Source organism: Borostomias antarcticus, assembly GCF_949987555.1.
Source record: "Borostomias antarcticus genome assembly, chromosome: 5".
NCBI lineage: Eukaryota > Metazoa > Chordata > Actinopteri > Stomiiformes > Stomiidae > Borostomias > Borostomias antarcticus.
This window is the reverse complement of record NC_140238.1, coordinates 24,406,251-24,418,688: the sequence shown is the minus strand read 5'-3', so window position 1 is coordinate 24,418,688 and position 12,438 is coordinate 24,406,251.

Below are 12,438 nucleotides of genomic sequence, written 5' to 3'. Positions count from 1 at the left end.
CTCATCTGCCCTGCCAAGGGCTGAGTTGTGGGATCCGTGGCGTGGTGGCGAGACTCTGCCACCTTGGTTCATATTGGGTCGGGGGCAGTGGAGCCCTCTCCGGGCTACCCACCTGCCTCCACCGGTGAAGACCGTGTTTCTCTAGCCCTCTCAGCGGCTGATTTGTGGGGTGCATGACGTGGTGGCGAGACTCCGCCCCCTCGGGTCAGAGCCAGTCGGGGACAGTGTAGCCCGCTGAGCAGTAGTCATAACTAGGGATGGGGATCATTAATTTTTATTGATATTGATACCGTTATCGAGTCTGCTTAATGATCTGGGTTCTTATTGATACCACTATCGATACTTTTCTATGGGAAAAACAAGACGGACGGCAATACATGTTTAACATAATTGGTTTTGCATTTATTGCTTACAACAAACCAGGATAACATGCCTGTAACATCAAATGAATAGTGTCATATTTATTCATTTCTGGGTATCTGTTGACTATTACAATGACAAAAATAAGATGCAAATTGTGCTCTTCAAAAACGAAACATTTACCTGGTAAATACATGCAAAGTACTGTATAGCCTACTGTATAATGGGTAATTACTGAGACACATTACATTACATTACAGTCATTTAGCAGACGCTTTTATCCAAAGTGACTAACAATAATTGCAAGACACCTATACTGTAGGTATAATTTCAAAACAGGAGTATTTAAAATGTTAAATTACTGCACATAAATTCAATAACGGACATAGCACCGCCAGGTAACCACATTTTTATATAGCTTCTATAACATCCAGTTATAAAATATTGTCCAACCGAGGCTTGAACCCACAAGGTTTTAACCTGCGACCTTCGGCATGAGAGGCAGACTCCCTAACCACTACACCACCTAGGGTCTGGAAAATGTATAGTGTCATAGTGTTTTTGTTTTGATGTTGCCTCTTGTGGTAGCAACATAGAACTGCAGGTTCTGGGACCACTGCCTCTTGTGGTAGCAACGTAGAACTGCAGGTCAACAACACGACGGAGGAAGCCAGGGAGGGAGGGAGGTAGGGAGTGACAACCGGACATTTGCTATCATTGGTGCGCTGGCTTACAGCCACGCACAAAAATGTAAAGTTACAAACAGAAAACCCATCTGGTCAGTGAAATCCTGTCTGGTGGGTGGGCAAAGCATCAAGGCTGTGACACACTAACCCAACAGTGGCAGAGAAAGCAGGGGCTTCACATGGATCACTGACGTGTAAAAAATTATTTTGTGTTTTGAAAAAACAAAGGCGAATGAGCTGAGCTGCTGAGTTGACAACCACCTTCGGTGCAAACCCGTCTTCTGTCTGTGAGGAAGAGAAGATTTTGACAGATGACCATTGCAGTCTTTTTGGTGTGATTGCGGCTTGAGGTTCTATTGGTTACCTGGTTAATGGACTATATACTCGGTTACACCCCATCAGCGCTACAAATAGAGGGCAAACAATGTCTTGTAATGTACCATAAAAGATAGCTGTGTCGTGTCCGTTTCGACTTCCAGGTCGAAGGCAAACGTAACGCCATGCCACAGAGGTAGTCCTGCAGGTTGAGACTCTCTTCATCATACAGACAAGCTGCTCCCTCTGGAGACCAGTGAGCGCCTGCTACTTCCATAGGGCATCAATGAACCTCCAGACGGTTGGATGAGCAGCACCAACCACCTCAACGAAGGCATGAAGACAGCCCTCCACTAACTCGTTAGTCTTTGCCAGGTTGCTTTACACCGCTGTATAACAACTCCACATTGCTGAAATAAAATACCATATGAAAACATTATGAGTAAATGGAATGATAAGAAATGGTACAGTAAGTATAACTAGAAAGTACATTTCCTGGAGAAAATGTGAGGTTGGCTAGCTGCTGCAGCTGTATGTAACAGCTACTGCTAGAACTACTATGGACCAGGCAATCTCCATGCACCCAACAGCGAAGACCGTGCGTCTCTACCCCACTCAGGGGCTGAGTTGTGGGGTCTGTGGCGTGGATAGTGGCATGGTGGTGAGACTCTGCCCCCTCAGGTCAGAGCTGGTTGAGGACAGTGTACCCCTCTTCGGGCCACCTACCCGCCCTGAAGACCATGTGTCTCTAGCCCAATCAGGGGCTGAGTTGTGGGGCTCGTGGCGTAGATAGTGGCGTGGTGACGAGACTCCGCCCCCTCGGGTCAGAGCCGGTCTAGGACAGCGTACTGCTCCCCGGACCATTCACATGCACCCAACCGTGAAAACTGCGTCTTTAGCCAACTCAGGGTCTGAGATGTGGGGACGGTGGCGTGGATAGTGGCGTGGTGGCGAGACTCCGCCCCCTCAGGTCAGAGGTTGTGGGGGGCAGGTCAGTGATTGCCAGGCCATCCCCATGCACCCCTCATTGGAGACCATGTGTCTATAGCCCACCCCGGGCGGAGCAGTAGCTGTGGAGGTGTTGCAGTAGGTGTTTGTTATAAGTACTGCTAGTACTACTATGAGTTTGCAGCCTGAAAAAGAGTGTCATTCTGAACATTTCTTTGAATATAAGGAAGGAAGAAAGAAAGAAAGAAAGAAAGAAAGAAAGAAAGAAAGAAAGAAAGAAAGAAAGAAAGAAAGGATGGAAGGAAGGAAGGAAGGAAAGAAAGAAAGCAGGATGGAAGGAAGGGAAGGAAGGATGGAAGGAAGGAAAGGAAGGAAAGATGGAAGGAAGGAAGGAAAGGAAGGAAGGATGGAAGGAAGGAAAGAAAGAAGGAAAGGAAGGAAAGGAAGGAAGGAAGGAAGGAAGGAAGGATGGAAGGAAGGAAGGAAAGAAAGAAAGAAGGAAGGATGGAAGTAAGGGAAGGAAGGAAGGAAGGAAGGATGGAAGGAAGGAAGGAAGGAAAGGAAATGAATGAAGGATCGAAGGAAAGAAAGAAAGAAGGAAGGGAAGGAAGGATGGAAGGAAGGAAATAAAGGAGGAAGGAAGGATGGAAGGAAGGAAGGAAAGAAAGAAGGATGGAAGGATGGATGGAAGGAAGGATGGAAGGAAGGAAGGAAGGAAGGAAGGAAGGAAGGAAGGAAGGAAGGAAGGAAGGAAGGAAGGAAGGAAAGAAAGAAGGAAGGAAGGATGGAAGGAAGGAAGGATGGAAGGAAGGAAGGAAAGAAGGATGGAAGGAAGGGATGGAAGGAACGATGGAAGGAAGGAAGGGAAGGAAGGAAGGAAAGAAAGAAAGAAGGAAGGGAAGGATGGAAGGAAGGAAAGCAAGGAAAGAAAGAAAGCAAGAAGGAAGGAAGGAAGGAAGGAATGGAAGGAAGGATGGAAGGATGGAAGGATGGAAGGAAAGAAAGAAAGAAGGAAGGGAAGGATGGAAGGAAGGAAAGCAAGGAAAGAAAGAAAGAAAGCAAGAAGGAAGGAAGGAAGGAAGGAAGGAAGGAAGGAAGGAAGGAAGGAATGGAAGGATGGAAGGAAGGATGGAAGGATGGAAGGAAGGAAGGAAGGAAGGAAAGGAAGGAAGGAAGGAAGGAAGGATGGAAGGAAGGAAAGAAAGAAAGAAGGAAGGGAAGGAAGGATGGAAGGAAGGATGGAAGGATGGAAGGAAGGATGGAAGGAAAAAAAGGAAGGAAAGAAGGATGGAAGGAAGGAAGGAAAGAAAGAAAGAAGGAAGGAAGGATGGAAGTAAGGGAAGGAAGGAAGGATGGAAGGAAGGAAGGAAAGAAGGAAGGAATGAAAGGAAGGATGGAAGGAAGGAAAGGAAGGAAAGATGGAAGTTTCCTTGATGAATGTTTTGATGTATAATATGTGTGTGAGCTTTCAAAACTGTAGGAGTGCCAGCAGTTTACAAAATGTGTGAATATTTTCAAAGCAACTGCTGCCACCACTCTAAAAACATAAAATTTCTGAACATTCCAAAAGCAGTTTCAAGCAGTTTCAATAGGACAAAAAAATGTTTTAAAAGTTAAATTTCTTAAAAACTATAAAAAATATCAAAAATCTGAATGGATCCGTTCAAGAGCTGAACGTCATGAACATTTTAAAGTTTGAATGAAGTTTCTAGGACAAAGTATGAAGAACTAGTTAAGGTTCAAAAAAGCGGGGAGAATAATAATAAGAAAGAAGGTCAGAGGTTGTGGGGGGGCAGGTCAGTGATTGCCAGGCCATCCCCATGCACCCCTCATTGGAGACCATGTGTCTATAGCCCACCCCGGGCGGAGCAGTAGCTGTGGAGGTGTTGCAGTAGGTGTTTGTTATAAGTACTGCTAGTACTACTATGAGTTTGCAGCCTGAAAAAGAGTGTCATTCTGAACATTTCTTTGAATATAAGGAAGGAAGAAAGAAAGAAAGAAAGAAAGGATGGAAGGAAGGAAGGAAGGAAGGAAGGAAGGAAGGAAGGAAGGAAAGAAAGAAAGCAGGATGGAAGGAAGGGAAGGAAGGATGGAAGGAAGGAAAGGAAGGAAAGATGGAAGGAAGGAAGGAAAGGAAGGAAGGATGGAAGGAAGGAAAGAAAGAAGGAAAGGAAGGAAAGGAAGGAAGGAAGGATGGAAGGAAGGAAGGAAGGAAGGAAGGAAAGAAAGAAAGAAAGAAAGAAGGAAGGAAGGATGGAAGTAAGGGAAGGAAGGAAGGAAGGAAGGAAGGAAGGAAGGAAGGAAGGAAGGAAGGATGGAAGGAAGGAAGGAAGGAAAGGAAATGAATGAAGGATCGAAGGAAAGAAAGAAAGAAGGAAGGGAAGGAAGGATGGAAGGAAGGAAATAAAGGAGGAAGGAAGGATGGAAGGAAGGAAGGAAAGAAAGAAGGATGGAAGGATGGATGGAAGGATGGAAGGAAGGATGGAAGGAAGGAAGGAAGGAAGGAAGGAAGGAAGGAAGGAAAGAAAGAAAGAAAGAAGGAAGGAAGGATGGAAGGAAGGAAGGAAGGATGGAAGGAAGGAAGGAAAGAAGGATGGAAGGAAGGGATGTAAGGAACGATGGAAGGAAGGAAGGAAGGGAAGGAAGGAAGGAAAGAAAGAAAGAAGGAAGGGAAGGATGGAAGGAAGGAAAGCAAGGAAAGAAAGAAAGCAAGAAGGAAGGAAGGAAGGAAGGAAGGAATGGAAGGAAGGATGGAAGGATGGAAGGATGGAAGGAAAGAAAGAAAGAAGGAAGGGAAGGATGGAAGGAAGGAAAGCAAGGAAAGAAAGAAAGCAAGAAGGAAGGAAGGAAGGAAGGAAGGAATGGAAGGATGGAAGGATGGAAGGATGGAAGGAAGGAAGGATGGAAGGAAGGAAGGAAGGAAGGAAGGAAAGAAGGAAAGGAAGGAAGGATGGAAGGAAGGAAAGGAAAGATGGAAGGAAGGAAGGAAAGGAAGGAAGGATGGAAGGAAGGAAAGAAAGAAGGAAGGGAAGGAAGGATGGAAGGAAGGATGGAAGGAAAAAAAGGAAGGAAAGGAAGGAAGGAAGGATGGAAGGAAGGAAGGAAGGAAAGAAAGAAAGAAGGAAGGAAGGATGGAAGTAAGGGAAGGAAGGAAGGATGGAAGGAAGGAAGGAAGGAAAGGAATGAAGGATCGAAGGAAAGGTTTAAAGAAGGAAGGATGGAAGTAAGGGAAGTAAGGGAAGGAAGGAAGGAAGGATGGAAGGAAGGAAGGAAGGAAAGGAAGGAAAGATGGAAGGAAGGAAGGAAGGAAAGGAAAGGAAGGAAGGAAGGAAGGATGGAAGGAAGGAAAGAAAGAAAGAAGGAAGGGAAGGAAGGATGGAAGGAAGGATGGAAGGATGGAAGGAAAGATGGAAGGAAAAAAAGGAAGGAAAGAAGGATGGAAGGAAGGAAGGAAAGAAAGAAAGAAGGAAGGAAGGATGGAAGTAAGGGAAGGAAGGAAGGATGGAAGGATGGAAGGAAGGAAGGAAGGAAAGAAGGAAGGAATGAAAGGAAGGAATGGAAGGAAGGAAAGGAAGGAAAGATGGAAGTTTCCTTGATGAATGTTTTGATGTATAATATGTGTGTGAGCTTTCAAAACTGTAGGAGTGCCAGCAGTTTACAAAATGTGTGAATATTTTCAAAGCAACTGCTGCCACCACTCTAAAAACATAAAATTTCTGAACATTCCAAAAGCAGTTTCAAGCAGTTTCAATAGGACAAAAAAATGTTTTAAAAGTTAAATTTCTTAAAAACTATAAAAAATATCAAAAATCTGAATGGATCCGTTCAAGAGCTGAACGTCATGAACATTTTAAAGTTTGAATGAAGTTTCTAGGACAAAGTATGAAGAACTAGTTAAGGTTCAAAAAAGCGGGGAGAATAATAATAAGAAAGAAGGTCAGAGGTTGTGGGGGGGCAGGTCAGTGATTGCCAGGCCATCCCCATGCACCCCTCATTGGAGACCATGTGTCTATAGCCCACCCCGGGCGGAGCAGTAGCTGTGGAGGTGTTGCAGTAGGTGTTTGTTATAAGTACTGCTAGTACTACTATGAGTTTGCAGCCTGAAAAAGAGTGCCATTCTGAACATTTCTTTGAATATAAGGAAGGAAGAAAGAAAGAAAGAAAGAAAGAAAGAAAGAAAGAAAGGATGGAAGGAAGGAAGGAAGGAAGGAAGGAAGGAAGGAAGGAAAGAAAGAAAGAAAGAAAGCAGGATGGAAGGAAGGGAAGGAAGGATGGAAGGAAGGATGGAAGGAAGGAAAGGAAGGAAAGATGGAAGGAAGGAAGGAAAGGAAGGAAGGATGGAAGGAAAGAAAGAAGGAAAGGAAGGAAAGGAAGGAAGGAAGGAAGGAAGGAAGGATGGAAGGAAGGAAGGAAAGAAAGAAAGAAAGAAGGAAGGAAGGAAGTAAGGGAAGGAAGGAAGGAAGGAAGGAAGGAAGGAAGGAAGGAAGGAAGGAAGGAAGGAAGGAAGGATGGAAGGAAGGAAGGAAGGAAGGAAAGGAAAGGAAAGGAATGAAGGATCGAAGGAAAGAAAGAAAGAAGGAAGGGAAGGAAGGATGGAAGGAAGGAAATAAAGGAGGAAGGAAGGATGGAAGGAAGGAAGGAAAGAAAGAAAGATGGAAGGATGGATGGAAGGAAGGAAGGAAGGAAGGAAGGAAAGAAAGAAAGAAAGAAAGAAAGAAAGAAAGAAAGAAAGAAAGAAAGAAAGAAAGAAGGAAGGAAGGAAGGAAGGAAGGAAGGAAGGAAGGATGGAAGGAAGGAAGGATGGAAGGAAGGAAGGAAAGAAGGATGGAAGGAAGGGATGTAAGGAACGATGGAAGGAAGGAAGGAAGGGAAGGAAGGAAGGAAAGAAAGAAAGAAGGAAGGGAAGGATGGAAGGAAGGAAAGCAAGGAAAGAAAGAAAGCAAGAAGGAAGGAAGGAAGGAAGGAATGGAAGGAAGGATGGAAGGATGGAAGGATGGAAGGATGGAAGGAAAGAAAGAAGGGAAGGATGGAAGGAAGGAAAGCAAGGAAAGAAAGAAAGAAAGCAAGAAGGAAGGAAGGAAGGAAGGAAGGAAGGAATGGAAGGATGGAAGGATGGAAGGAAGGAAGGATGGAAGGATGGAAGGAAGGAAGGAAGGAAGGAAGGAAGGAAGGAAAGAAGGAAGGAAAGGAAGGATGGAAGGAAGGAAAGGAAAGATGGAAGGAAGGAAGGAAAGGAAGGAAGGAAGGAAGGATGGAAGGAAGGAAAGAAAGAAGGAAGGGAAGGAAGGATGGAAGGAAGGATGGAAGGAAAAAAAGGAAGGAAAGGAAGGAAGGAAGGAAGGAAGGAAGGATGGAAGGAAGGAAGGAAAGAAAGAAAGAAGGAAGGATGGAAGTAAGGGAAGGAAGGAAGGAAGGATGGAAGGAAGGAAGGAAGGAAAGGAAAGGAATGAAGGATCGAAGGAAAGGTTTAAAGAAGGAAGGATGGAAGTAAGGGAAGGAAGGAAGGAAGGATGGAAGGAAGGAAGGAAAGGAAGGAAAGGAAGGAAAGGAAGGAAAGATGGAAGGAAGGAAGGAAAGGAAGGAAGGAAGGAAGGAAGGATGGAAGGAAGGAAAGAAAGAAAGAAGGAAGGGAAGGAAGGATGGAAGGAAGGATGGAAGGATGGAAGGAAGGATGGAAGGAAAAAAAGGAAGGAAAGAAGGATGGAAGGAAGGAAGGAAAGAAAGAAAGAAGGAAGGAAGGATGGAAGTAAGGGAAGGAAGGAAGGAAGGATGGAAGGATGGAAGGAAGGAAGGAAGGAAGGAAGGAAGGAAGGAAGGAAGGAAAGAAGGAAGGAATGAAAGGAAGGATGGAAGGATGGAAGGATGGAAGGATGGAAGGAAAGAAAGAAAGAAGGGAAGGATGGAAGGAAGGAAAGCAAGGAAAGAAAGAAAGAAAGCAAGAAGGAAGGAAGGAAGGAAGGAATGGAAGGATGGAAGGAAGGAAAGGAAGGAAAGATGGAAGTGTCCTTGATGAATGTTTTGATGTATAATATGTGTGTGAGCTTTCAAAACTGTAGGAGTGCCAGCAGTTTACAAAATGTGTGAATATTTTCAAAGCAACTGCTGCCACCACTCTAAAAACATAAAATTTCTGAACATTCCAAAAGCAGTTTCAAGCAGTTTCAATAGGACAAAAAAATGTTTTAAAAGTTAAATTTCTTAAAAACTATAAAAAATATCAAAAATCTGAATGGATCCGTTCAAGAGCTGAACGTCATGAACATTTTAAAGTTTGAATGAAGTTTCTAGGACAAAGTATGAAGAACTAGTTAAGGTTCAAAAAAGCGGGGAGAATAATAATAAGAAAGAAAGAAAGAAAGAAAGAAAGAAAGAAAGAAAGAAAGAAAGAAATAGTGGGAATATCACCTAATTAAAATTATTACCTCCGCCCCAGTGACAGCGACGTCTGTATGTCTGTCATTATTACGCATAAGCCACTGCACCGATTTTCATGAAACTCGGTGGCGGGATGCAGCATGGGCCAACTTAGAACCCATACAATTTTGGAGAAGATCCAAATCACGGGGCGGGTCCACAAACCCTTTCCTGGTTTGTTTGTTAGCAGGACGCAATAACTACCCGACCGATTTTCATGAAAGTCTGTGGAGGGATGTAGCATGGGCCAACTTAGAGCTCATTCAATTTTGAGAACACAGCTGGCCATTCACCTACATTCATTCTTAAGATCAGGTTAACACTTGATGTACTATACAGTACATGTGACAAATCAAATCTGAATCTGAATCAAACACCCTGAGTCTGTGTAAAGGTAAAACCAAACACCCTGCGTCTGTTTAAAAGGTACCCAAACACCCCAAGTCTGTGTAAAGGTAACCTTGACACACCCTGAGTCTGTCTTTTATCAGTAGCAGGTTGGATTACTGTAACACTCTCCTATCTGGTCTACCAAAGAACGCTAATAGCCAACTTCAAATAGTACAAAATGCTGCAGCACGTGTCCTCACTAAGACCAGAAGGAGGGCACACATCACACCAGTTTTAAAATCACTGCACTGGTTACCTGTCAGTTTTAGAATAGATTTTAAGATGAGTTTATTAGTCTATAAGTCATTACACAATCAAGCACCTAAATACATATCAGATATATTCCCCACACCAACCAGATACACACTAAACACATTATCACACCATCAAGATACACACTCAACACATTACCACACCATCAAGATACATATTAAACACTTTACACATTACCACACCATCCAGATACACATTAAACTCACTACCACACCATTCAGATACACATTAAACACATTATACATTACCACACCATCCAGATAAACATTAAACACATTACCACACCATCCAGTGGCCTCATTTATCATTGTGGTTTTGTCCAGGAATTTACATCCAAACACCTTAAAACCTTTGTCCTCTCACTTCTCTTGTAATTCATCACCTCCCCCCAAGTATTCATCAAGCCCCCTGCAAACCCTAGTTTCAGTCTCCCCTTTGTAATTGTAAAACACCTCAACTCTCCCCCCTTTGTAATTGTAAACACCCCCTCTGCCTAGCTCTTCCTCATCTCTTTGTTTAAGTCAGAAGGGCCACACCTTCGTCTTCAGACCTTTGTTTTCTTTGTTTGTCACATGTCTATACTCTTGGCCACGCCTGCCATTTCACATGACGTGCAATGAGTTAGCCAATCACATCCTAGAAGGACTTTACCTGTGTTTTGACTGCATATAAGCCAGAGCAGAAGAGGCTGAATTCACTTCTCTGACGAAACCACCTTTGATGCGTTGTTCAGGAAGTCCTTGCGCACGTATTGTTTTCCACAATAAACCAGACTTAACCTTTTGAACGTATCTTGGTAAATCTTTTGACTAGACCAGTTTTAAAATACTATCACAGTTGGCGAACGGGAATGGTAAAAAGGGAGAACTGCCTGCGTGTTTGCTTCGGGATTCCAGTGGATGAACTGATCGACAGACGTGTCGGTCCATATGGGCTTTGGAAAATCAATCTTCTCTCTTGCGCCAGAGCGCACGCCGAGATTATTTCCTCAGTTCTTCCACTGGATTCTTGAGGCTCACAGGTACGTTTAAACGAACCCTCTTATGGTTCTGAGCTGTATTTGCCTTGATTTGGTTCAGTTGTGTTGGTCTGGATTGTTTGAAAACAGAAACCCCAGCGTGGGTATTAAGTAAGTAACTATCCAAGGAGATGTGAACAGCAATAGATATTTATATCGTATTGTCCTTCGACTTCGTCCTTGTTTCGTTACGAGGGTTAAGCAGTGTTCAGAAGAAGTGTGGGTTTTGGTCTAATACGCCAAAGAGTTGGCACAGGACGTGTTTCCCTTTTGGCCGGTCGCGGATGAGATTAAAACCGCAGAGCTGTAGCTACGGGAGTGATTGAGAGTTTTTGCAATCCGCGTTTCTTGGAGAAACGTTTTCCCCTTTGTTCCCGGGTGACTTGGTAAACATAACGAGCGTTAGCTTTGACCAAGTGGCTGTACAGTATTTTGGTAGGATCTAGACATCCGGTTTAGCCTGGACCAAAGTTGCTGGTGCAGCCGGGCATGCTTGTTTGTTACGTGGGCCTTTGTTTCGTCTTATGCGTCTTATGTGTTCTCTGTTGAGCCTCGGCTCTTGGTTTGTATTGTTTGTTACGCGCGCCATGGATCCAAGTAAAGTATTGTAAGTATTTTTGTACACTTTTTAGACTGTTAAATTTCGTAACTGCTAGATTCCAGTAGGCTAGCTGGTTGCCTAGGAGACGCAGGAAAACTCCGCTCTCGCGGTGATCCGCCATTGAGCCAGAAGAGAACAAAGCACTTCCTGACTGGGTGAGTACTAAGCGGATTAATGTGTCTTTGTTTCTTTCGAAATTGTATTCTTTCCCGCCGTGAGTTAACTATAAGGTTTCCTTTCATTGCTGTTTTGGGGTTTTAGGCTGCGTCGTGGTTATTAGGGATTTGTTTCTTTAAATTTCCCCGCGCTGCCAAAGACAACTTCCGGGTCATACATGCAACATTTTGGGATCACCACTAGGTGTCCCTGTAACCCCGGATACTAACATATGGCTAGAGGATGTCACAGGATTCTACGTCTAGCCTGATGAGATTGTTGCGCTGAAGCATTATTCTGCGAGCGTTTGTTGGCAGATTTCGTTATGCGCTAAAGCATTTTCGATTCCTTACATCCCCATCTGACATTTTAGTGTTAAATTCTAAGATTCGGGCTCAGCTAGAGGTGGTTGAGATGATTAGGTTAAGGGAAAAGCCTGTTAATTCTATAGACTGGTCTGTTTTTAAGATTTGGGAGAGTAGCACGAGCACTGTTTTTTTTAGGTCAGGAAGGAAAGATAAGGAGATTCAGCAAACAGTCTCTCCACCATTTCCCCAGCAGAATAACTGATTTAAAATTATATTTTCCCCCCTCGACTTGTTGCGCCATGATCACACAACAATGCCCCCGCCATTAGCCACGCCCCTTCTCTCTACGAGTTTAAGCGCGCCCCTTTCTACGAGGTATTCGTCCGAACAGGTCAGAAAGGGAAGAGCCTCCGATTTGGGGTCGAGCGCCACCTGCTGGAGTTCCCTTGAACAACCCATAAGGGAAATTTTAACTAGCCAAGATAGAGATATATATATAATTTTTAAGGTAAATAAACAGGATGAAATAGATGTAGAGCCTTTGAGTTTTAAGTTGTTGTTAATGTTTCTGAGATGATCTTTTAGGGATTGGTGCGAACTCAAAAGTCTGACAGGGTTTTGACAGGGTTTTGAATAGGTGTTTGATTCAGGAGTTTGTTTCAATAGTCAATGAATGGCCATAAGCTGTTCGTTTTATGTATTCTACTGTATGAATTTCATTCATATAATGATGATGTGTTTTTTGAGGAGTTGGCTTTAGGCCTTCTCCTCTGCTATTGAACCCAGTCTGTGTTTGAGTCTTATTTTTCAGGGTGCTATGGACCCTGGGCGGCAGGTCTTTGAGGAGCCTGGATCATGCCTTCCTGGGGACTGCTTGGGACCTGCTGTTTGTCTGTTTAATTGTTTGTTTTGTCTCTCTTTCTGATATGTAGCTTAAGACATAAGGTTTGTGCATAATAGTGGGGGGAA